At 58.5% G+C, this 23,524-nt stretch overlaps 1 long non-coding RNA gene across 1 annotated transcript in view; it reads left to right on the top strand.

The window, feature by feature from the left end:
• The window catches only part of LOC138847266 (uncharacterized), a 36,525-nt gene extending 15,024 nt beyond the window's left edge, over positions 1 to 21,501 (top strand). Inside the window, exon 2 of the long non-coding RNA XR_011384978.1 lies at positions 21,173 to 21,501. This is a non-coding gene — a long non-coding RNA (uncharacterized lncRNA). The remainder of the gene's footprint in view (positions 1 to 21,172) is intronic.
• The last annotated feature ends 2,023 nt before the right edge of the window (positions 21,502 to 23,524 follow it).

Here is a 23,524-nt window from a genome sequence, read left to right as displayed (position 1 = left end):
TCACTCCAGTGCCTTTGACCTGGAACTTCTTGGGGGGGGAAAAAGCCCTACTTTGTCCTTTGTCCCAAGGAAGTAGAATTCTAGTCCTAGTTACTGATGTGGGTTTTTGTGAATCCTAACCTCAGAATAAAACGGTAACCATAAATCCACTGGAGTCGTTCGCGTGCACAAGTACGATTTCACCTATCGTGTAATCACGCTCAGGCAGCTGCCGGGGTCCGCCGATTGACCCTGTGTTCGTGAGCAGAGCTCTGCCACGCGCCGCGGTGTGTTTGCTGCGCTCAGCGCCCAGCTCTGGCTCCTGGGCTGAGTCAGCTCTGCCGTGGACAGGGGGACTCCAGGAACGTCATGGAAGTGACATTTAAAGGAAGTTGATTTTGGTGCAGAGAACATTCTGACTCCGTGCACACAGGCGTGTTCGACAGGCTCAGAGACATGCTCACTGTGAACACACTCTGCGTGTTTCAGAAGTCCCTGAGCCCAGATAGAGGCGTCCTTGCATCCCACTTCTGCGTGAACAGCGTGTGGTCGCCTGTGTGCCCCCTGCTGCTGACAGTGAAGGGAGCCAAGCGGGAGCCCCGCCTTGTCGGGAGGGCCGTGCGTGTCGCAGGCAGGTCTGCACCGCGAGCGGCAGAACGCTGGATCGTGCTGCACCCGGATTGGATCGCTCATTCATCTGCGTCCACCCCGGGACGGCCCTGGGATGCCGGACAGATAAGGAAACCGAGCGCTGGCAAGTGTGGCAGCTCCCGGCAGGCACGCGGTGGCTCAGGACTGGCTTCAGGGCCTGGCTTCGGAGCCTGGCTTCGGAGCCTGGCGCCCGCAGCTGGGTTCTGGCCTGCGCTGAGTTGCCTCTCAAGGGACATTTGAGTGGTGTCGGATATGAGTCAGCGGTTTCAGATGTTTCACATACTTAAGATTAATCTTGGCAGTCTCATTGTCAGCCGATGAATTAAGTGACTTGCCCAAGGACTCAGCTAGGAGGTAGCAGAGCCAGAAATCGGCCCAGGACGCGAGGAACCCCGAAGTGGGGAGCTTTGCTAGAAACCCTCCCACTGCACTGCCCGCCCGCTGGGGTCACCACCCCCACCCAGGTTGGGAAACGCCCACCTTCCGAGGTTCTGATTCCAGTGGGCAGGGGTGCAGCGTGGCGGTGGGATTTTTTCCAAAAGCTTGTAGGGGACTCCAATCTGCAGTAGCCAGGGGCCCACCCACCACAAGGGATGCAGATGGCCCAGTCACATCAGCAGTCTCACAGGATAAGACACATCCACACAAGGCTCATTTGCAGCAATGTGTTGGTGTCCTAGGGCTGCCATGACAAATGAGCACAAACTGGGGGGAGGGGGGGCTTAAAATGAGAGAGATGGGGCCTGCGCGGCGGCACAGCCGGTTAGGCCTCTGCTTGGGACATCAGCATCCCCCAGGAATGCTGATTCCGGTCCCAGCTGTGTCACTTCTGATCCAGGGTCCTGCTGACGAGGCTGGGAAAGCAGCGATAACATGGCCCGAGTGCGCGAACCCCTGCACCCGTGGCGGTGGCCTGGATGAGTCCCAGGTGCCTGTCCTCAGTCTGTCACAGCCCCTGCCACTGTGGCCTTTTGGGAGAGAACATGGAGATGGATGATGTCTTTCTGTCTCTCCCTCTTTCTATGACTCTGCCTTTCAAATAAAAATAAATATATCTTACAAAAAACTAAGGTATTCTGGAGGCTGATAGCAAAGCACCAGCTGCCATGGACTCTCTGACAGTGCCGGGGGGACCCTTCCTCTCCATGTCCCGGCTGTGGACGGTGCCAGGAGGACCCTTCCTCTCCACACCCCGGCTTCGCTGGCGTTGTGTCTTGTCACTTGCCCGCCCCAGTCTCTCTTGGCTCGTGGCCTTCTTCCCGCCATCTGTATCCTCCACCTGGGAGGGCATCAGTCGTTGGGTTGACTTCATCTTAACTAACGGAACCTGCAAGAAGCCCCTCCCCAAATGCAGCTGCATCCTGAGCTTCCAGACAGACATGAGTTCTGGGGACACGATGCAACCCCGGACAGAGTTAAGTCACGCTGCATTGGTGGAGAATACGTGGGTCTCTAGGACAGCAAAGGTGCATTCTCTTTCTCTTGGTACTGTCTAATTTGCAAAGATATTTGGTGCAGGACAATGGCACAGGAGCCATTGTCTGGTGTCCGCGTCGTGTCTCGGCCCCTTGGGGTGTGCAGGACCCCAGGGACCGCTCACAGAGAAAGCCGCCCAGTCTCCTTGCCTGAATCATGCGCTTGGAAAGGCTGCTGGTGCCCAATGGGAGATGTTTGAAGGGAGAACCGGTCTGAGCCTCCCGCTCTCTGTGGACGGACACAAGTCGGCAGCTCCCCGCCAGCCGTGCGGGAGCGTCCTCCATCCTCCCGCTCAGGGCCCGTTAGACCTCAACGGAGCAGAGCCTGGGGCGCCATCCGGATGCCATGGTTGCATTTGGACAGTTGCCTTCTTGACTGATTTCAGAGTGGACGAGGGCCCGTTAGACCTCAACGGAACAGAGCCTGGGGCACCATCCGGACGCCATGGTTGCATTTGGACAGTTGCCTTCTTGACTGATTTCAGAATGGACGTCGCTGAGAGCCTGATGCCCCTGCTGTGGAGGTCAGAGGTCAGATGATTGTTGCTGTCTGGCACACCCGGAGGTAGAGCCCTCCCACAGGTGTTTCCTCGGCTCGGGCTCTCCGTTGGGCTGTTATTTCCACCCCCGTTTTCTTGGGAGTTGGGCTACATTGCATCTTAACAAGCTCGCCATTTTCATTTTAGAAGTGAGGGGAACTGAGTTGTAAGGAATGGCCAGTTTTCCTCTGTGGTTGTCACCGGAGTGCGCCCACCCCCAGCATTCTGACACTGCAGGTGCTGCCTGTCTGTGCCACTGTCGGTCATAGATGGGCCATTCGCCCGGGGCAGTCACCGCTGCAGAATCAGTGGGGTCGGTTTTTCTTCCCAGGACCCTGTGGACCCCCATAATAGGCCTCAGTAACAGATACTTAGGCAATTTCTTAAGTAATGAATGTCTACTTCCACTTGGAGAAAAATCCTGGCATTTCTGTCTTGATTTAGTCTTCCCTGAAAAAAAATCACTTGTGTTCAGCTGAGTCCTGAGGCAAACACGAGCAGATGTCAACACTGATGCGTGGTGGGCGCCGCGGCTGCGGGATGGCGCCACTGCAAGCCGTGGTCTGCAGGCCGTGCACGCGCACGGGCGGCTGATGCAGCTGCGTGCACCAGGGGCGCCCATGCTCGCCACGCACTCCGCGCCTCCGTGGACCCAGCCACCTCGTGGGCATTGCTAACCGTGACCGTGACCGTGTGTACCTCATAAGCCACAGCCTGTTGCTCAGCTGTTCACCGGTGAAGTCGTACTTGGTTCTGTGTCACAGAGCAGACACTGGTCTCCTGGTGGAAGGGTGAGCCGTGCAGGTGGCAACAGCAAGGAGGCAGAGTGCAGGCCCGGGTGCAGCTGCTCGTTTGGCTCATTAGAGACCGGTGCTAGGGTACAGGAGCAACACGGGGTCCTCGCATCTGAAACACGGCTTCTCCCGTTCTGTGGGGGCTCCAGGAAATGCTGCCCGGAACACCAGAGGGCTGGGGACAGACACTGACGCCAAGTTCACTCGGACGTGGCTGATTCCCGCCCACTGCAGGTCATTTGGTCGGCGAGGTTCCTGAATGCCAACATCCTGGTATCCGTGGCGAGTCCTGGCGTGAGCCTCGAAGGTGGACCCTGGGACACGTGGACGGCGCATCACCTCACAGCCCTGCGCCTCCGCTCCTGCTCTGTAAGGTGCTGGAGAGAAGCGGGCTAACGTGTGAAGTGCACGGACGGTTCCGGCGCTAGCGGGTGCCTCGGAAATGGTGGTCCTCGGATCAGTGTTGCTAGCATATGTCAGCCACCATCGATGTCTGTCCTGGTTCCGTCCAGAGTTCCCCGTGAGGACTCTGAGTGTATCCGTGGCTCCGGCGAGGGTGGGTAGGAAGGCAGGGGATGGAGAAACAGACCCTCGAGGTGAACCCGGCCTCCGGCTGGCCCTGCTCCCTGGTTCCTTCCAGCTGGGTCACATGATGCTGGGTCCGCAGGCGCTGACCGCCCTTCCCAGGAGGAAGTCGGCTGTGGACAGAAAGGTGAGGGGGTTTAAACACACAAGTTCCTTGCAGCCGCTTGGGGGAAGCAATTGAAAATAAACACGGCTGGAAAGCAGCATGACCTGCCGGACAGCGAGGAGGTCACCCACTTCTCAGACAGCGTCGCAGGGTGGAGGGAGAGGTCCCCCACTTCTCAGACAGCGTCGCGGGGCGGAGGGAGAGGTCCCCCACTTCTCAGCATCGCGGGGCGGAGGGAGAGGCGGCAACCTGTGCAGGGTTGCACCCACCTGGCCTTGGACTGGCTGGGTCTGCAGCCCTTCCTCCTGCCTGCAGGAACAGCGACCCGGCAGCTCCATGCAAACGTCGGTCCTGCCCCTGGGCTGAGAGTGCTCCTGTAGTGGCTGGGCCTGACCACGTGGCCGGCCATGAGGCTCCCCCCATGGCTTCCCCAGCAGGACTCAGATGGAGGAGACCGTACCTCCAGAAGTGGGAAGGGGGCTTGATGTTTGTCCTTGGTGCGGGGGCGGGGGCGTTGTTTCTGACTCCTGCAGGGACACAGCAGGAAGAACGCCTGGGTGCCCATGTGGCGGCCACTGCTGTCAAGCCCAGGGTGCCTGTGTGGCGGCCGCTGCTGTCAAGCCCAGGGTGCCCGTCGTGGCCGGCCGCTGCTGTCAAGCCCCAGGGTGCCCGTGTGGCAGCCGCTGCTGTCAAGCCCCTGGGTGCCCGTGTGGTGGCTGCTGCTGTCAAGCCCCAGGGCGCCTGTCTTGGCCAGCTGCTGCTGTCAAGCCCTGGGTGCCCGTCGTGGCCGGCCGATGCTGTCAAGCCCCAGGGTGCTCGTCGTGGCCGGCCGCTGCTGTCAAGCCCCAGGGTGCCCGTGTGGCGGCTGCTGCTCTCAAGCCCCTGGGTGCCTGTCGTGGCCGGCCGCTGCTGTCAAGCCCAGGGCCCCGTCCCCTGGAGAAGACATCAGAGGAGGAAGGGGGATGTGCTCCAGGCAGATGCTTTGTCTGGGCAGGCTCTCCTGCTCCCCATGCTCGTCCTCACTGGACTGAGCCCTCTTCCTCTGGCCTCCGAGGCCCTTGCCCAGACCTCCTGGGCTGCTCAGGGGTCAGGTGCAGGCCATGCTGTCTCTGAGTGTGGTCATTGCTGGTCATGTCACTGGAACTGAGCTCCTTGAGGGCAGGGGCCTGGTTTGAGGCAGAGGCAGGAGCAGAGGCCCTGGCCCACGGGGCTCCTTGATCCTGTCCCCTGGCTGATGGACAGAGGACCCCCAGCCCTCCTGGGGAGTCTGAGGAGTGAGGGTGGCTGAGTTCTTACCATACTCTTTGCTGGCCTGGTCTGTTTGTTGCTTGGTTTTGTGGCCGTGCCAAGAGTAAGCCTTGGGAGGTTGGTGGAGACCCTGGTGCTCTGGCCAGCCTGTCCCCTGCACACCGTCCATCCGGGGATCTTGCTCATGGCATACCTGGCTGACCTGGCCTTTGGCTGTCATCGCTGTTTAACCGTAGAGCTGGCCTGCATCTCCAAAGCGGGACGGTGGAGGCCGGCCACCCTCTGACTGCCTTTTGTGCAGAAGGCACCCCTGGGCTCTCCGACTCATCCTGAGTATGACAAAGCATTTTGTGAATGGCTGTGGCCAAGAGCAGGACCGAGACAGAGGCAGACGAGTTGGCCACGGTTGGGCTAATGTAGCAAGGAGGCCAGTGGGAAAACGAACGCCCCGGGCTCTGTGTGTTCTGAACTTTCTGCCCCGCTCCGAGCTCCGGAGGAGGGGAGGCCTGAGCCGCGGTCGTGCAGGGCAGCGTGTGGGGCTGCTGGTCCGTGGCCCCCGCCGAATGGGCGTATCTGTTACACTGAAGGCTGGCGGGGCGCAGAGCGGGTGCGCGCTCAGGGAAATGTGCACACAGCTGCGTGTTTTCTCACCCGAGCTTTTCTGGTGCCGTCTGAGCACTGTGGAGTACTTAGCATCTGCCTCCATGCTTGAGTCGTTTGTCATTCCTGGGGCTGCTGATGCTGCTCTGATTTCCCTCTAGGGAGGGGCTCCAGGCACGCGTGGACCCCGCTGAGTGGGAACAGGGAGCAGCGGGATGTGGCCACAGGGAGACAGAAGGACGCCCGCCGCGCCGGCCTGCCGCTGCAGGGTGGGAACGGCGCTCCTGTCCAAGCCCGGCCCGTGCGGTAACGTGCGGGAATGTCAGGCCGTGGGCTCTCAGTAGCAACGGTTGCTAGGGAAGGTGCGACTGCTTGGAAGCTGGGACCAGGCGGGGCTTGAGGCCGCAGCGGTGGGCAGGCTGGACCGGCGCCCCCGCCCTCACTGCGCCTCCATGGGGCGGCCTCCCCTACCCCGAACACCCAGTCTGCGTCTTGCACCCCAGCGCCCTTCACAGACTACATCCCGACACCCAGCCTGCCAGGGGTCGGGGACACGGCCCCGCGGGAGATGCGGATCTCATACCCCACACCACGGGCGCTGGTGTGCATGGCGACGCGTTCTTGGGGAGTCCATCAGTGCCCACGCCCTGGCTCCACATGACCCTAGGGCACCCTGGCCACCGCGCCCCTCTGAGGCCGACCTCCCTCCTGCTGTGTGTGAGGGGCGGGGCAGGGGGTTCTGAAGCAAACGCGATACCTTAGCCCAAGAGAGGCTCCCAGGGCGCCGGGTGCTGAGCGGTGTGGCTGCGACAACCTCTCCCCCACCCCCGCTCCGTGCAGCCTGCAGACCCCTTCCTGGGGGCAGCGGGAATATGGCTGTCTCTGCAGGACCCCACACCCTGCTGCCTGAACCCATGCTTTCCAGGAAATGTGTGACCTAAGACGGCAGTAGGTCACGGGGCCAAGTCCCTCCCACGGCCCAATTGTGTAAATAAAGTTTTATTAGAACCCAGCTGTACCCGTGTATTGCAGGTCGGCCGTTGACCGTGGGGCTCGGGGCTCTGGCAGCGGAGCCGAGACCAGTTTAACTCTGCAGCCTGGGGCATGTAACTGTGTGTCTTACTCCAGAGAGCTAAAGCAGGGGAAACTGATTTCCTCTGAAGCCTCCTGTGACAGTCAGGAAACACAGCCTCAGGGTTAGTCCCCAGCACTGTGGTGAATGGGAGAACCGAGAAGGTGGTCAGCGGCACGGCAGAGCCCGCCTGACCACAGCTGGGGCGAGGCGGGGTGAAGGAAGTGGACCAGTGACTGTTTCATCTGCATCCCTGAGCAGTTCTGTTGTTTTTAATCAATTAATCAACTTGAAAGGCAAAATCTGGGGGAGGGAGGGGGAGGGGGAGGGGGAGAATCTATCCACTGGTTCACTCCCCAGATGGCTGCAACCACCAGGGCTGGGCCAGATTGAAGCCCGGAGCCTGAACCCCCACCCAGGTTTCCCATGGTGGGGGGCTGGGCGGGGGCCAAGCACTTGGTCCACTTTGTGCTGCTTTTCCAGGTGCGTCAGCAGGGAGCCAGATGGGAAGCGGAGCAGCCGGGACTCGCACGGGTGCTCACAGGGGATGCCGATGTGGCGGCGACAGCGTAGCCCCCGGCCTCATCAGCCCCATCCGTAAAAGCTTATGTGTGCATGTTTTGGGAATGGAAGGGATCTTTCTGTTTGGAAATTCTCCCTATATTCAGACCTATGGGGACAGTTAATGCTATAATTTTTGTGCTGCCCCAGTTTAATTCTACGCAGAATGTCATCATGAGTCCGGTGCGTCCCAAGGAACCAAAAGGAAGCAGGTGTGAGCCCCGTCTCCCTGCGCCCAGAGCCCTGTGGGCTTCGTGACAGAGGCCATGACCGGTTCTGAAGGGTTTCCCTTCCAGTGGACCAGGGCCTCTCAACAGCGGGTGAATGTCAGGAAGGCCAGGGCTCTGCCTGTGGTGGGGGCTGTCCCCGCTCCGCCAGATGCCAGAAGCAAGTTGAGGGGCAGGATGACCTCCAGGTGAGACGTGGGATAACCACGGAAGGAGGCGGGCCTCTGAGTGCTCCTCCCGGCTGTGGGTGACACGCCCGCACCCCGTCCCGGCCGTCGGAGCGCCGAGTCTGGCAGGCCCTGGGCCGCCCTCGGCTCCAGGCCCTTCGTCGGCCCAGAGGAGCCGGTGCCTCCCGGGCCGTCCTCCCACAGGGCTGGTGGCCAAGAACAAACGTCCCTGCAGTTGCCGGGAGAACCCCAGTGTGCACACCAGAACCTGAACACGGGATGCCTTAGAACTGGAGAGCCTTTTAAAAGGAAGAGGTTAAATAGAAACAGTTTAAAAAAGTTAATAAACTCGGGTAAAATATTGGGCTGGGTGAGCAGCGCTGAAAGGCTGGAGTGCCTGCCTGCTTCCGAGAGCTGGTAATTAGATGACTTCAGGAACTTTCTCTCTCTGCGTGCCACTTTATGTAATTTTCTGACATCGAAACAACAGCTCTTCTGCTTGTTAAAAGAAAAGAAAGAAAAGAAAATCAGTCCCACCTCACAGACAACAGAATCATGGTTTTGACTAATCTCTATAATCAGAAGCTAATTTGCCTTAAGAATAATAATAGTAACAATATGCCTGTTATGAAAGAGAGCGCTTTTATCATTTTATTTGCCTGTGATTATGTAAATTCCAGATCTATGGCGGCTGGAAGCTGCAGAAAGCTGCCCTGCTGCTGGCTGGGGGTCGTGGTGGGGTACCGCGGGGGAAGGGCCTTGTGCTCAGACGCAGAGCCCTGCACCTGCGGGGCGCAGACTGGCTGCAGCACTGCTGGCTTCAATACAGTGTGCCGGGAGGGTGGCTGGGCAGCGCCTGCCCGTCCTCTGTCCTCCGCGGGGGGCGGGAGGGTGGCTGGGCTGCACCTGCGCCGTCCTCTGTCCTCCGCGGGGCCGGGAGGGTGGCTGGGCCGTGCCTGCCCCGTCCTCTGTCCTCCGTGGGGCCGGGAGGGTGGCTGGGCCGCGCCTGCCCCGTCCTCTGTCCTCCGTGGGGCCGGGAGGGTGGCTGGGCCGCGCCTGCCCCGTCCTCTGTCCTCCGTGGGGGCCGGGAGGGTGGCTGGGCTGCACCTGCCCCGTCCTCTGTCCTCCGTGGGGCCGGGAGGGTGGCTGGGCCGTGCCTGCCCCGTCCTCTGTCCTCCGCGGGGGGCGGGAGGGTGGCTGGGCCGTGCCTGCCCCGTCCTCTGTCCTCCGCGGGGGCGGGAGGGTGGCTGGGCCGCGCCTGCCCCGTCCTCTGTCCTCCGTGGGGCCGGGAGGGTGGCTGGGCCGCACCTGCCCCGTCCTCTGTCCTCCGCGGGGCCGGGAGGGTGGCTGGGCCGCGCCTGCCCCGTCCTCTGTCCTCCGTGGGGGCCGGGAGGGTGGCTGGGCCGCGCCTGCCCCGTCCTCTGTCCTCCGTGGGGGCCGGGAGGGTGGCTGGGCCGCGCCTGCCCCGTCCTCTGTCCTCCGCGGGGGGCGGGAGGGTGGCTGGGCCGCGCCTGCCCCGTCCTCTGTCCTCCGCGGGGGCGGGAGGGTGGCTGGGCCGCGCCTGCCCCGTCCTCTGTCCTCCGTGGGGCCGGGAGGGTGGCTGGGCCGCGCCTGCCCCGTCCTCTGTCCTCCGTGGGGCCGGGAGGGTGGCTGGGCCGCGCCTGCCCCGTCCTCTGTCCTCCGTGGGGCCGGGAGGGTGGCTGGGCTGCACCTGCCCCGTCCTGTCCTCCGCGGGGGGCGGGCGGGCTCGCTCTCAGCCTGTGCCCCGCAGGGCTCCCTCCTGCCCTGGCTGGGGCCGCACCGAGCTCTCTGCGGTCCTTCTCCTGGGATGCTGGCCCCTGAGGCCGCAGGGAGGTGGCACCGTCCTGCCTCCGTGTCCTGTACGGTCAGGTCCCAGCCCATCACCCCGTGAGTCTGGGAGGTGGGCGCCGAGTGCCAGCCCGTGTGCTCGGCTCCGGCCAGGGGAGAGGCAGGCTGTTGCGGCCCGGCTGACAGCCCGGGGCTTCCACGGAACGTCCCGGATGGACTGTCGCTGCAAACCACTGCCTGCCCTCGCAGCCAAGCGGTGAGACAGGCGAGCGCCTCCTCCCGCCCACGTGAGTGGGCGCTGGGCGGCCCTGGGCGGAGGCGGCCTCTGAGACGTGACTGCATTGCCTGCAGGCCACGTAGGCGAGTGGTTGGACACCCTTGTGCCTCAGTTTCCCGTTCTGACAGGAGAATGACAGCTGGCCTTCCTGGCCATGCTGTGTGGGGAGGGGTGGGTGGTGGCCTGCCTCTCACTGCTCCAGGACACTGCCTGAGAGAGGCGCGGGCTCCTGTCCCCCACGCGCCTGTGCACAGGCACCACCCAGACGTGGCCTGCGGAGCGCCATCTGCCCCCACGGGGTCGCAGGTGCTGGGCAGGCCTGGCTCGGAGCCACCTCTCACCCCGGGGGCCGCGGGAGGGGGCCGCCGTCCTTTCTCCGTCGCTCTTTCCATTTGGTGGCGGGAAATTCAGGATGCAGTCGGAGCCTCCGGTGAGTCAGGGAGAGGACTGCGCGTCCTCGCAGTGTGCCGACCCGGGTCCCTGTGCTGCCCGGGGGACTCCGGGTCCGGGCCGCTGCTGGTTCTCTGCTCTTCCGTGCTGCGGCCCGTCCCCTGCTCTCGCCCGCGCTGTTCCATCGCTCGCGCAGTCGCTGTCTTGAAGCAGAACCCCAGCCCCCTTCCTGTGCGGTGGGACGGCCCGCGTTCTCTAAGCAGCGGAAGGGCCCGGTGACCCTGCAGGCTGCACCCTGGTGCGCGGGTGCTTGAGCAGTGGAGGCTGAAAGGACGGGGGTGGGGCAGAGCGCGGCATTGTGGGACGGGGGTGGGGCAGAGCGGGGCATTGTGGGACGGGGGTGGGGCAGAGCGGGGCATTGTGGGACGGGGGTGGGGCAGAGCGGGGCATTGTGGGATGGGCTGTGGGGCAGAGCGGGGCATTGTGGGACGGGGGTGGGGCAGAGCGGGGCATTGTGGGACGGGGGTGGGGCAGAGCGGGGCATTGTGGGATGGGCTGTGGGGCAGAGAGGGGCATTGTGGGACGGGGGTGGGGCAGAGCGGGGCATTGTGGGACGGGGAGTCGAGGAAGAGCGGGGCATTGTGGGACGGGGGTGGGGCAGAGCGGGGCATTGTGGGACGGGGTGTGGGGCAGAGCGGGGCATTGTGGGACGGGGGTGGGGCAGAGCGGGGCATTGTGGGACGGGGGTGGGGCAGAGCGGGGCATTGTGGGACGGGGAGTCGAGGAAGAGTGGGGCATTGTGGGACGGGGGTGGGGCAGAGCGGGGCATTGTGGGACGGGGAGTCGAGGAAGAGCGGGGCATTGTGGGACGGGGGTGGGGCAGAGCGGGGCATTGTGGGACGGGGAGTCGAGGAAGAGCGGGGCATTGTGGGACGGGGGTGGGGCGGAGCGGGGCATTGTGGGACGGGGAGTCGAGGAAGAGCGGGGCATTGTGGGACGGGGGTGGGGCGGAGCGGGGCATTGTGGGACGGGGAGTCGAGGAAGAGCGGGGATCCATTTTAATGGAGCTCCGCTGGCCTCGCTGCCGGCACTCTCCGTGGAAACACACGTTGGGTGAAGAATGACATCCCCCGGAGACAGTTTGAGCTCTGAAGACGATTTTTTTCGCTATGGCTGAGAACCACATTTTCCCAAACCAAATTGCAGTGAAGGTAAACGAAGAAGTCCCACTTTTGTTGAAAAATCGACTTTAGGGTGTAATTTTGAAGTTTGAGAAATTTCTAATTCCAGCGAACGGCAGGGCTCGGAGCGTTCGGCAGAACCCGGGCTGAGCAGCAGCGAGGCACACGGCGCCCCGCGGCCCCGCGTGGCTCCGGGCGGGTTCTGGGGAGACGGCGGGCTGATGGCGGCGGCGGGGTCCGCCCTGGCCGTGGCCGGGGCTCTAGCGGGGCCTCCCGGCGGCGCAGTGGGCTGCCCCCTCGGTGGGGCCGCGGTGCGCGGTTCTCGCCGGGCTGGCTCCAGGACGCGGGCTGCTTCCTCTGCCAGCGGGGAGGCACTGGGGCCGGCAGGGAAGGGCCGGGGGCTCAGCGCGCCGCCCTGCCGCGGAGAGGAACGCGGGGAGGTGGTCACAGCCGAATCAGCTGCGCCGCGAGCGGCAGCCTTCGCGCCGGTCGCCCTGGGACGGCTTCCCCTTGTTTCATTATATTACTTTGAAGCAGCATCAAAACCACGAAGAAGACAGTAAAAAAGTGAAAATACGTGAAGGGGCTGTGTACTCCATTGGCTCCATCTGCAAAATATGGGATTGGATTAGCTGCACTCAGACCTCACTGCAGTGGAGTCGTTACCTTCCTGACGCACACGCAGCAGTGCCCGTGTGTGCCCGTGTGTGTGTGCATGTATACGTGTGTGCATGCGTGCTTGTGTGTTCCTATGTGTGTGCCCACGTGCGTGTGTGTGCCTGTGTGTGCATGTGTGTGTTCCTATGTGTGTGCCCGCATGCGTGTGTGTGCCTGTGTGTGCCTGTGTGTACATGTGCATGTATACGAGTGTGCCTGTGTGCGTGTGTGTGCATGTGTGCGTGTGCATGCACGCGTGTGTGCGTTTGTGCCTCTGTGCATGTATGTGTGCGTGCCTGTGTGTGCGTGTGTGCCTGTGTGTGCATTCATGTGTGTGTGCATGCATGCATGTGTGTGCGTGTGTGCCTGTGTGTATGCCTGTGTGTGCATGCAAGTGTGCCTGTGTGTGCATGTGCATGTATGTGTGTGCATGTGTGCCTGTGTGTGTATGTGTGTGTGTGCACGCGTGCCTGTGTGTGCCTGCATGTGTGCCTGTGTGTGCATGCATGTGTGTATGCCTGTGTGTGCGTGTGTGTGCATGTATATGTATGTGTGTGCATGTGCATGTGTGTGTGCACGCGTGCCTGTGTGTGCCTGCATGTGTGTCTGTGTGTATGTTGCTTTCTCTCTCTCTCCCGCATGTCTTGGGTGGCAGAGATCTCCTGCCAGGAGTTAGTAGCTGAGGTGCTCCCTTGTCTGCACCCGAGACAGGTGGCAGAGTGTGGGAGCTGCAGGGCTGGGGAGCGAGGAGGGCTGGAGCCCACCTCCACCCTGCCGCCTGTCTGGGGGCCCGCACTCTGCCTTGGTCCACTGTTCAGGCCCACGCCCGTCCCTGGGGGTGGCGTCCTCCCAGTGGGACACCATCGGCTGCTTCCCGGGCAGGTGCTTTCAGGGCGCTGACCAAGGGCCCCGGGGCATTCAGGACAGTCCTCAGGGCCATCTGTCAAACTGGGACCCTGCGCTCTGGCCTCCCTCCCTTCCGGTTCAGTTCCGTTCAGTGACCACACGTCCAGGTCCTCTGTGTCCCTGGGAATGTCCCAGTCTTAGGAAACGCAGGCTCCGGAGAGTCCAGGCTTTCACCAGACCAAGCTGTGTGCAGAGGCAGCCCAGTGGGTCCAGAGCACGCGTGTTCTTGGGGAGATGTGGAGAGCAGGGAGCCGCGAGGAGCACGGGGTTGGCCAGGGTAGCTCTCGTTCGCGTGTGCCGGGCCCTGGTGCGGGGCTCTCCGGGGTGGGCTCCTGGCCCTGCAAGCATTAGCAATCCTGCGACTTTGTGTGTTTGTGGATGACTTTACTTTCTCAGTGTCATCCATGTGTGCATTGTGTGGAGAGGTGACAGCACCCCTCCCCCCCGAACTGGCAACAAACAAAGCCCCCGCCAGGACGTCTGGTTCAGTGTGGATGACACAGAGGAGTGAGTCATGTTCTCGGTGCTGTAGGTGCCGTGCGGGGACATCCTCGTGGTCACATGATCGTGTTCACCCCACAGCAGGTGTGCGTGTCCTGAGCGGCTCCCGTCTGGGAGGACTCCACGGGTGCTCGCTCGCTCACTCGCTCTTACGCCTCAAGCCTTCAGCTCTGACAGATGCTGGCTCGACCGCGTTGCTCTGCAGTTTGCACAGTGGCCGGGACGGTGCGCGCTGCGTGGCCCCGTGGGTCAGGCCCCTTCCTGGGGTGTCCGTGTGCCATCCACAGGCCGGCCTTTCTCCACCCTGTTTGTTAGGGGCGGCTATTCAAACTGCTGTGCACAGCGGGATCTGGGTCCCTTCCAGGTGGCCACCAGAGGCTCCAGCGCCTGCTGGCTGCCCCCTGCCCCCACAGTGTCCCCATGGAGGGTCCCCCAGGGCCTGCTGGCTGCCCCCTGCCCCCACAGTGTCCCTATGGAGGGTCCCCGAGGGCCTGCTGGCTCCCTGCTCCCATAGTGCTCCCCATGGAGGGTCCCCCAGGGCCTGCTGGCTCCCTGCCCCCATAGTGCTCCCCATGGAGGGTCCCCCAGGGCCTGCTGGCTCCCTGCCCCCATAGTGCTCCCCATGGAGGGTCCCCCAGCGCCTGCTGGCTGCCCCCTGCCCCCACAGTGTCCCCATGGAGGGTTTCTCAGGGCCTGCTGGCTGCCCCCTGCCGCTGTAGTGCTCCCCATGGAGGGTCCCCCAGGGCCTGCTGGCTCCCTGCCACTGTAGTGCTCCCCATGGAGGGTCCCCCCTTGGTGCTCCGCAGAGATAATGACCCTGCTGCAGAGCACAGCCCCCAGCCCGGGCTGTGGGTCAAGTGAGGGAAGCAGATGCCGGCGCCCGGGGTTGTCCCTGTGCACCTGACGGAGCCTCTGCTGGCACATCACTGGGATCTCCCTGGGTAAGCCTTTTCCTTGGAAAAAAATGAGAAAATGAAATCACAGAACCAGTCATCAACCGAGTCTTCTCAGAGGTTAATTTTTATCTGAAGTGGTTTAAGATTCCTGCGATGTCACGAAACCAGCTCAGAGTTCCAGTGTAGGGTAGGGCTCAAGTCAGAAGCTTCAAAAAAAAAAAAAAAAAAAAACAGAACCCAGTTTGAGGGGAGCGCTGGTTTGTCTGGAGGCCTGACTGTTCCTGGGAATCCGGAGCCGTTCTTGGAGCCAGCATGGTGGAGAGCTGGCTCTCGGGAGGTCCCCGGGGGTCCTCGGGAGAGGCACACTGGGAGCGACCTGTCACGTGGCCGGGGCCCGTCCCGTGGTCCATCTGAGGCAGGCGGCCTGCTCAAGTAGCGTCTGCTCTTCATTAGCTGCAAATTGACATTTAAGGTTTCTTCTTCTCTTCGGGAACTGGTCCAAAGGGTTATGTAAGTTTTCTGTCTTAGACACATTCAAAAAACATGTTAAAACAATACAAAAAGTCTACCGAAACCACATGAGAGCAGACGCGTGGGCCGGAGCCCTCCTCCCACTGGTAGATGCCCTCATGGGCAGGGACCTCCCCCTCCTTTCAGGTCTTGTCCTGTTTTGGAGCCTGCCTGGTGGCAAATGGCCCTTGTGCCGCCTTTTGGCCCCAGAGAGTCGCCCGGCGGTGTCCTGTTCAGAGGGGCCCCAGGAAGGAAGCTCGGGACACAGCCGTCGGCGAGTGTGGAATTCGCCCCGATCCTCGCTGGTGCCACGTCCAAGAAGGGCCCCTTGTCAGCGGTTTGTGGGGCTTCTCTGCACCCTGGCCCTCGGGCCTGAGCACAGCAGGCTGGGACGCTTCTCCTTCCAAGTTCCCTTCTAATTCGGGAACTCCGCGCCTGTGAGTCCTTCAGCGTTTGGAAAGCCCTCCCCGATCCAGCGCTGTACGAAAGCTCGCCAGTCACTGATTGCCTGCTAATTGGAGGCCTCCCTGCCTGGCTGCTCCAGGGGCCCACGGGGAAGATGTTGGCTCCCAGGACTTGGATGGTTTCCTTGGTCTTATCGCAGCAGCAGTCAGCGGGTTCAGTATTTATGATTTTGTTATTCGGAGATAAAGAAGACCCTTCAGCAAATGAAGACGGAGAGAGATGGAGATGGAAATCACAGGCCCGGCGCTGTGGTTAGTAGGCTGAGCCTCCGCCTGCAGTGCCGGCATCTCATGTGGACGCTGGTTCGAGTCCTGGATGCTCCACGTCCCACCCAGCTCCCTGCTTATGGCCTGAGAAAGCAGCAGAAGAGGGCCAAGTCCTTGGGCCCCTGCACCCACGACAGAGACCTGGAGGAAGCTTCCAGCTCCTGGTGTGGATCAGCCCAGCACCAGCCATTTGGGGAGTGAACCAGTGGATGGAAGACCTCTCTCTCTCTCTCTCTCTGCCTCTCCCTCCCTCTCTCTGCAACTCTACCTCTCAAAAAAAAAAATTACTTTTACCAGGAGCTGCCAGGGCAGAGGAGCACCTGCGGCTCTGTGGTGGGCGTCCCCTGCCCAGGCTGATGCTGTGTTTAGGGTTCTGGGTCACAGACCAGGGCCTGAGTTCCATGGATTGCAGGATTTTTTTTTTTTTCCGGCTGCACTTAAATTCATGGCGTGTCTTGATTCAGAGCTGCATCTCGGAAGCTGCCAGCTGCTATCTGTTCTGTTCTGGGCTTGGTTTCAAGTTGCCAAGAGCGGTGATTTCCAGGCTGTGTGGACTGAGGGCTCCTACACAGGTGATACGGAGAGCTGAGCCTGGGGCAATGCAGGCGCAGAATGGAGAGGAGGCAGTATACACAGCTCTAGCCAGACCGAATTGATTCAGAGAAAATAAATCCGCAGAGATGGGCGTGCACGCTGCTGGCGTGCACACTGATGGAACACGTGGCAGAGGGCCCCAACCCCGGGGGCGGGGCCTTTGTATATTTTAGGAGGGCTAGGGATGGGGGTGGGGTAGGGGAAGCAGGCGGGGGGGGGGGGGGGGGGGGTGGAGTTCCTGGGACTGGTCTTTCAGGTGGCTGCACAGGGACTTAGGGACCTGGGAAGAATGCAGGGGTGTGACGGTGCTGGGTGTGAGACCCAGCTGAGGTTCAAGGACGAGGGATACATTCCAACATTTGTCTTGAGGGCAGTGAGTGAGAATGGCTGAGGTGAACGTCTTTGTTCCATCAAGAGCGAGTCTTGGGAAGGATCCAGTCACTGTCTGATGGGCTTGGGGCATGAAGGATGCGCCCAGTGCTGCCCGCATTGCTCCCGGCAGCCTTTGAGTGGTACCCCACACACTGGTCGCCGCCGCCCGGGCTGAGATGCGGGTGCAGGCTGACTGTTGGGGTCCCTCTGGGAGGCACGGTGTGAGCTGAGCTCCCCAGGTAGCAGAGAGGCCAAAAGGGCCTTTGCAGACCCGCTGCAGTGTGACAGGGAGAGCAGGCTGCCGGGCCGGGCAGTGCGGAGACCGGTGGAGCTCTCTTGCATTTTATGTGAAAGGAAGTGGGAAGCCCTCAGGACACAGCGCCTCCTTACTTTGCTCTGTAACTAGGGGAGGCGCAGGTGTTGAGTTACTTCCTGGAAAGAATGCCCCTGGCACGCTGGGGTCCTGCAGGGAGAGCCTGGCAGTGAGCTGCTGGGCAGGGCGTTAGGCACGGGCGGGGGGGTTCAGTGAGGCCAGTGGAGAGGCCCTGGTTTGCCCAGCCCCCGACGGGGTCCCTTTCAAATGCACTGTGGCCTGCTGTGTGCAGTGGGTGTCTTTAGTGTGCCTCAAATGCCCCCCCACACGTTATGTCATGCAAGTGGCAGACACACCTTTGTCTCTTTGCAGTCTCTGTTAACCTGGGGGCTTGGTGGGGCAGCTGACCACGGCTGTAATCCAGCCCCAGTGGTCTGCCTCCCAGTTGCCCTGCTGCACTCGGTCCCCTGTGCCCAGCTCTTCCCTCTGTCCGCCTGCGGCTGGGGGGCTCGCAAGGCGTCTCTTCCTCTCCGGGATTTGGTCAGGTCGCCTGTTCTCAGTGTGTGCTGCTGTGGGTCCGCTCCTCCCCATGGCCGCTCTGCGGTGGAGCCCGATCGTCGCCCTTTCCCACTCGCAGAAACGAAGCGCGGGGAGGGTAAGTGAGAAGAAAAGAGCTGTTCTGGGGGCTGGAGAGAAAGGGGGTGACAAAGAGCGAGGGCCTGAGCTGTTTGGGAAAGAGTGGGAATGCCCCACCCTGGACCCAGGAAGCACAGGTGTTTGTAACTGAAGCCTGAGAAGGAGAAGGGACAGGCTGGGGGAGGTGCAGAATTGGAGGTTATGATAGCTCCAGATGGGTCAGAAATGGTAAAGTGGGAGCTGGCACTGTGGTGCAGCAGGCTAAGCTGTTGCCTGAGACGCTGCATCCCTTAAGGGTGCTGGTTTGAGTCCCTGCTGCTCCACTTCTGATCCAGCTTCCTGCTAATGCACCTGGGAAAACAGCAGAACATGGCCTGAGTACTTGGGCCCCTGCCAACCATGTGGGAGACCAGGATGGAGTTCTAGGCTCCCAGCCTCACCCAGCCCTGGCTATTGTGGCCATTTGGGAAATGAATCAGCAGGTGGAAGCTTATTCTCTCTCTCTCACTCTCATTCTCACTCTAACTCTGCCTTTCAAACAAATAAATAAATCTTTAAAATAGACTCAAGAATTACTATGAGGCTGGTGGCGTGGCTCACTAGGCTAATCCTCTGCCTGCGGTGCCGGTACTCTGGGTTCTAGTCCCAGTCGGGGCGCCGGATTCTGTCCTGGTTGCTCCTCTTGCAGTCCAGCTCTCTGCTGTGGCCCGGGAGTGCAGTGGAGGATGGCCCAAGTGCTTGGGCCCTGCACCCGCATGGGAGACCAGGAGGAAGCACTGGGCTCCTGGCTTCGGATCGGCACAGCGTGCCAGCTGTAGCGGCCATTTGGGGGGTGAACCAATGGAAATAAGGAAGACCTTTCTCTGTCTCTGTCTCTCTCTTTCACTGTATAACTCTGCCTGTACAAAAAAGAAGAAGAAGAATTACTATGAATCCCATGGGTTGTACATGCTGCTAGGGAGACTCACAGAGTGCATGACAGTGAAACAGCTAAGGAACAATCCAAGGAGCTAGAGCACAAGATGGAGGCCCTTGAAGGAGCCCCGGTAGGACAGAACTGACTTCCTGGCAGAGAGGGGTGGTCACAACCTGAGGCACTGGCACCTTCAGAGCACAAACGCGGCCTTCGAAACAGGACAGTGGGGACAGGAGCTGTCCCTCGCAGCAGAAGGCGGAGGCGCAGTGCGGGGCGACGCCTGGGGAAGTCACAACGAGCCGACTCCACGGGACTGCAGCGACCTTTTCCGGTGCAATCCTGAGTAGACAGCAAGGGAGGAGTCATGCAAATTATGGCCAAAGGCAGCAGAGGCTACGTGACATCAGAGTGCTCCATGGTCCTTGCCTTGTCCAGGAGGGGGCAAAAGATTTAATGATTTTTATTAGACCTTAATTTCAAGAGTAACTGTTAAAAGCATAGGAAGAATTGTCAGGTTAGTGAAAGAGGGAGGGAGGTCATATAAAGCACAGAATGGGCCCAGAAGGAGAGGAGAAAAAAAAGACGTAAAACAGGCGAAGCAATCAAAAGCAGAAAGTTCGATGGGAGGAGCGAGCAGAAAGTCGCGGGAGCTGGGACTGGTGTAGCGGGGCACAGCACCTCACAGAGTCATCTGCAGAACTGTTCGCCCTCTCTCCACTGTGCCACGCGTGTGCTTGCTTGTTTTGTGCAGTGATGTAAGATAGTGTATGTCTGTGTCCCCCGAAGCAGCTGACACGTGCTGAGCGCATCCTGGAAGAACTTGTGATAGGTACCATACTCTCTCCTGGATCGCTTTCCCCAAGGCTGGTCCACATCTGACATCAGACTTTTGCTTCTGACTGCTAGGGAGTAAAGTGTCTGGATTTACCTGAGTACCGTTATCACAAGGAAAAGTTGATAAAAGTATATGAACCAACTTTCCATACATTGAGTATCAGTACCAGATCATCATCCTGGGGCAGGGGCGCACGAGTGGGATGAGCAGGCAGGTGTGCGTCATGTGGAGAGGTGAAGGTGTGGAAGGTGCAGTTGGGGGAGGTGGGTAGGGTGTGTACCGAGGGGAGGGGGTGCCAGAGAAAGGGCTCCAGAAACTGTGTAAGGATTCCTTGAGCCTCCTGCTCAAGGGTTTTGTGCACTTGCATGATATGAAGTTCCACAGGGCGAAGCTAAGAACAGCAGTCTTCAGGGAGCTGTGAGCTGAACATTCCCAGATTCCACAGAGGATCAGGGATGACTGGACACAGGGCCATGCAGAGTAGAGCGGCTAACCTAGTCCTTGAAGAAAGGCCATTCTGAACCGTCCCTAAGCACACAGACGGGATGCTGGGTGGAAGGTGTTAGCAGCTTTGAAGCAAGCCTTGAAAGCGTCAGAGGTATTCATAGGCAACCTCCTGCCCTTTACAGAGATACAACAAAATCCAGCAAGTGAAAACATAAGTTCACAGGAGCTAGCGTTTGGTGAAAATGTACTAAACACGTCAATAGGCAGGACGGCATGGCCCACAGATAGGAGAGAAGTCTGTCATTAGAAACAGACCCGCGAATGACAAAGCAGATGGCATTAGCAGGCAGCAGTGCCGAGACAGCTGTTTATAAAGCATGCAGTGTGTTTATAGCAGCATAAAATAAAACATGAATGTAATGGGATAAAGATGAATATATAAAAATAAGAAATACATGAAACTTCTAGAGATGGGAAATGAAATATATGAGACAAAAAACTGGGTAGAATTAATAGTAGATTTGATACTATAGGGGAAAAATTCTGTTCATCAGAGCAGTATGCTTGGATTTGTAGTAAGAGAAATTATTGAAAATGAAATACAGAAAAAAGACTGCAAGAAAAATACACAGGTATCAGTGACTATGGGGAAAATGTCAGCTGACCCAGCAAATGGAAAATCCCAGAAAGCAAGGAGGAGGAACATAAAAATGTTTGAGGGAATCACAGTTGGAAGAATATATACTTTGATAAAAATCTGTAAACCCAGAGGTCTAAGAACATGCACACAATTCAAACAGGATTAACTCCCACACACATACACTCTAGACAGCAGGTACAGCACAGTCAGATTGCTGAAAATAATTGCAAAGGAAACAAGCCAGACTGATGACACTTTATGGGAGAAACAGAACTGCAGACTTCTTACCAGAAATTATGCAAGCTAGAGGAAATGGAATGACATCTTTACAGTGTGAAGGAAACAAACTGTTAGCCCGAAGTTACATAGTTAAAGAAAACACGTCTTAGAAATGAAGTTTAGACATATACTTTTCTAACACAAAGAGCCTGTGTCAGTTTGTTGTGAGCAGAACTGTTTTATAAGAATTATTGAAAGTTCTAGGAGAAAAACAAATATGAGGTGGATACTTGGGTCCACACAAAGTAATGAGGGATGGTGCACATGATGAATTCCAGGTGCTTCAAATGGGCATGGAGAAATTGGAGCCGGCAGCTGGGTAAGCCATCGCCTGCAGTGCCGCCATCACCTGTGAGCACCACCAGTTCCAGTCCTGGCTATTCCTCTTCTGATCCAGCTCCTGCTAGTGCACCTAGGAATGCAGCAGAAGGTGGCCCAACACGTGGGAGACCTGGATGAAGCTCCAGGCTCCTGGCTTTGGCCTGGCCCAGCCTCCGCTGTCGCGGCCGTTTGGGAAGTGAACCAGCAGATGGCAGATCTTTCTCTCTCTCTTTTCCTGTCTCTCTCTAATTCTGCTTACAAATAAATAAACACATCTCTAATATTAGGAAGTGGGCACTGTGGTTTAATGCTATTTTCGTGTGCTTTTTGAAGCCCCCCATGTGAGACAATACATTTTTTTTCTTATTTTACAATTTCTTCATAGATAACTATCTTGAATAAATAAACAATTAACTGTGGTGTTTATTACATACGTAAGAGTGAAAAGGACCAGGACAGGTGGTGGTAAAAATAAACTGCTGTAAGGTTCTTGGGTTCTTTGTCAAGTGGGTAACATTGTATTGTTACGTGAAGGCGCCAGTGTTAAATTGTATAGTGTCAATCATAGAGTAGCTTCTGAAAGAAGAGAAAAACACAGAGAGGTTTAGGTCAAAAGTCAGTAACAGAAAATGGGGTGGTAAAATATAACTCATCAAAATATAGCAGAAAAAGAACAAAGAACAAATGGGACTCACAGGTACCACCTAGCAGGTTGGAATGCTTGGCATTAAACAGCACTGGTCAGAACACTGTCGTTAACACAGGGACTGCCGGACCAAAGCTTCGTCATCTGTCTGTATTCTGTTTATAGCAAATTTATGCTACACAGGAAGACATGGAGTGTTAAAACGAGAAGGAAGGAAAAAGCATACGATGCAGACGTGGGTCATGTGAAAGCTGGTGTGGCTATATTACTGTCATCAAAGGAGTCCCCAGGGCGGGTGTACACAGCCATGCAGACACTTTGTGGTGGTGAGTGTCCACCCACTGCCGTCCTGAAGGTGTTAGTAAGACAGCTCTAAAATAAATGATGTCAGACCTGAAGGCACAGGGAAGATGAAGGGTGTGTTCATGGCTGTAGCTGGAAGTTTCAGAGTTCTCTTTCAGGAACCGATAGAGTAGATAAAAAATTAATCTGATTAGACGAGACTTGAGCACCAGAAACCAACCTGATGTGATTGACATCTCCCTGTAAGGTGTAGAACGTAACCTCTGGGTGCACACAGGAAATTAACCCAGGCTGACTATATGACCGGTCAGCGGCCTCATTAAATAAGGGGAGGGGAGAGAAAGTAGGCGGAATATATTGTTTGACCAAATCAGATTAAGGCAGGACTCAGTAACAGAAATCAATCTGCAAAATCCCCAAACGCCTGAATTTTAGGTACCATCCATATTTTTAAACAACCAATGAGACAAGAAATGACAAGGTATTTACTAAATAAATGAACCGTGTGAAAATCTGAATGCAGCGTATTATAATTTGTGGAATTCAGCCAGAGCACTGATGAGGGGAAATTTGCCACTTTCGATGCTTGTATTAGAGAGGAGGATAGGAACTCAATCAGCACTTAGAGAAAGTTGGAGCCAAAGAAGAAGACAATAGTGGTAGTAGAAATAAATAAGATGGAAATCAAAAAAGCAGTTGGGGCCGGCACCGTGGCTCACTTGGCTAATCCTCCGCCTGCGGTGCTGGCACACCGGGTCTAGTCCCGGTTGTGGTGCTGGGTACTAGTCCTGGTTGCTCTTCTTCCAGGCCAGCTCTCTGCTGTGGCCCGGGAGTGCAGTGGAGGATGGTCCAAGTGCTTGGGCCCTGCACCCGCATGGGAGACCAGGAGAAGCACCTGGCTCCTGGCTTCGGATCGGCATGGCGCCGGCCGTAGCGGCCATTAGGGGAGTGAACCAACGGCAAAAGGAAGACCTTTCTCTCTGTCTCTCTCTCACTGTCTATAACTCTCTCTCTGTCTCTCTCTCTCTCAGTGTCTAACTCTGCCTGTCAAAAAAAAAAAAAAAAAGTAGAGAAAATTGATGTAAAGAAAAACGGATTCTCTGGAAAGATGCAGCACAAGTAATAAACTTGCAGCTCACCGGCCCAGGAGAGCGCAGATGCGGTCACTGACGCCAGGGCTGAGCGGGGAGCTTGCTGTGGACCCTGTGGAGGGGGCAGTCGGGCCAACAGTGAGCAGCTGCAGGCCAGAGTCCACCCTGTGGAGGGGCGCACATACTCAGAAAACTGCAGCAAGCTGAATTCAAAGTGGTTTATTCTGGTGCTAAAATTTTTGAAATCCACGCCTGGTTCTTTTTTCCTA

This window comes from Oryctolagus cuniculus, chromosome 20 (genome assembly GCF_964237555.1).
Source record: "Oryctolagus cuniculus chromosome 20, mOryCun1.1, whole genome shotgun sequence".
NCBI lineage: Eukaryota > Metazoa > Chordata > Mammalia > Lagomorpha > Leporidae > Oryctolagus > Oryctolagus cuniculus.
The sequence above is the reverse complement of the archived record's forward strand: the minus strand, read 5'-3'. Positions and strand labels throughout refer to the sequence as shown.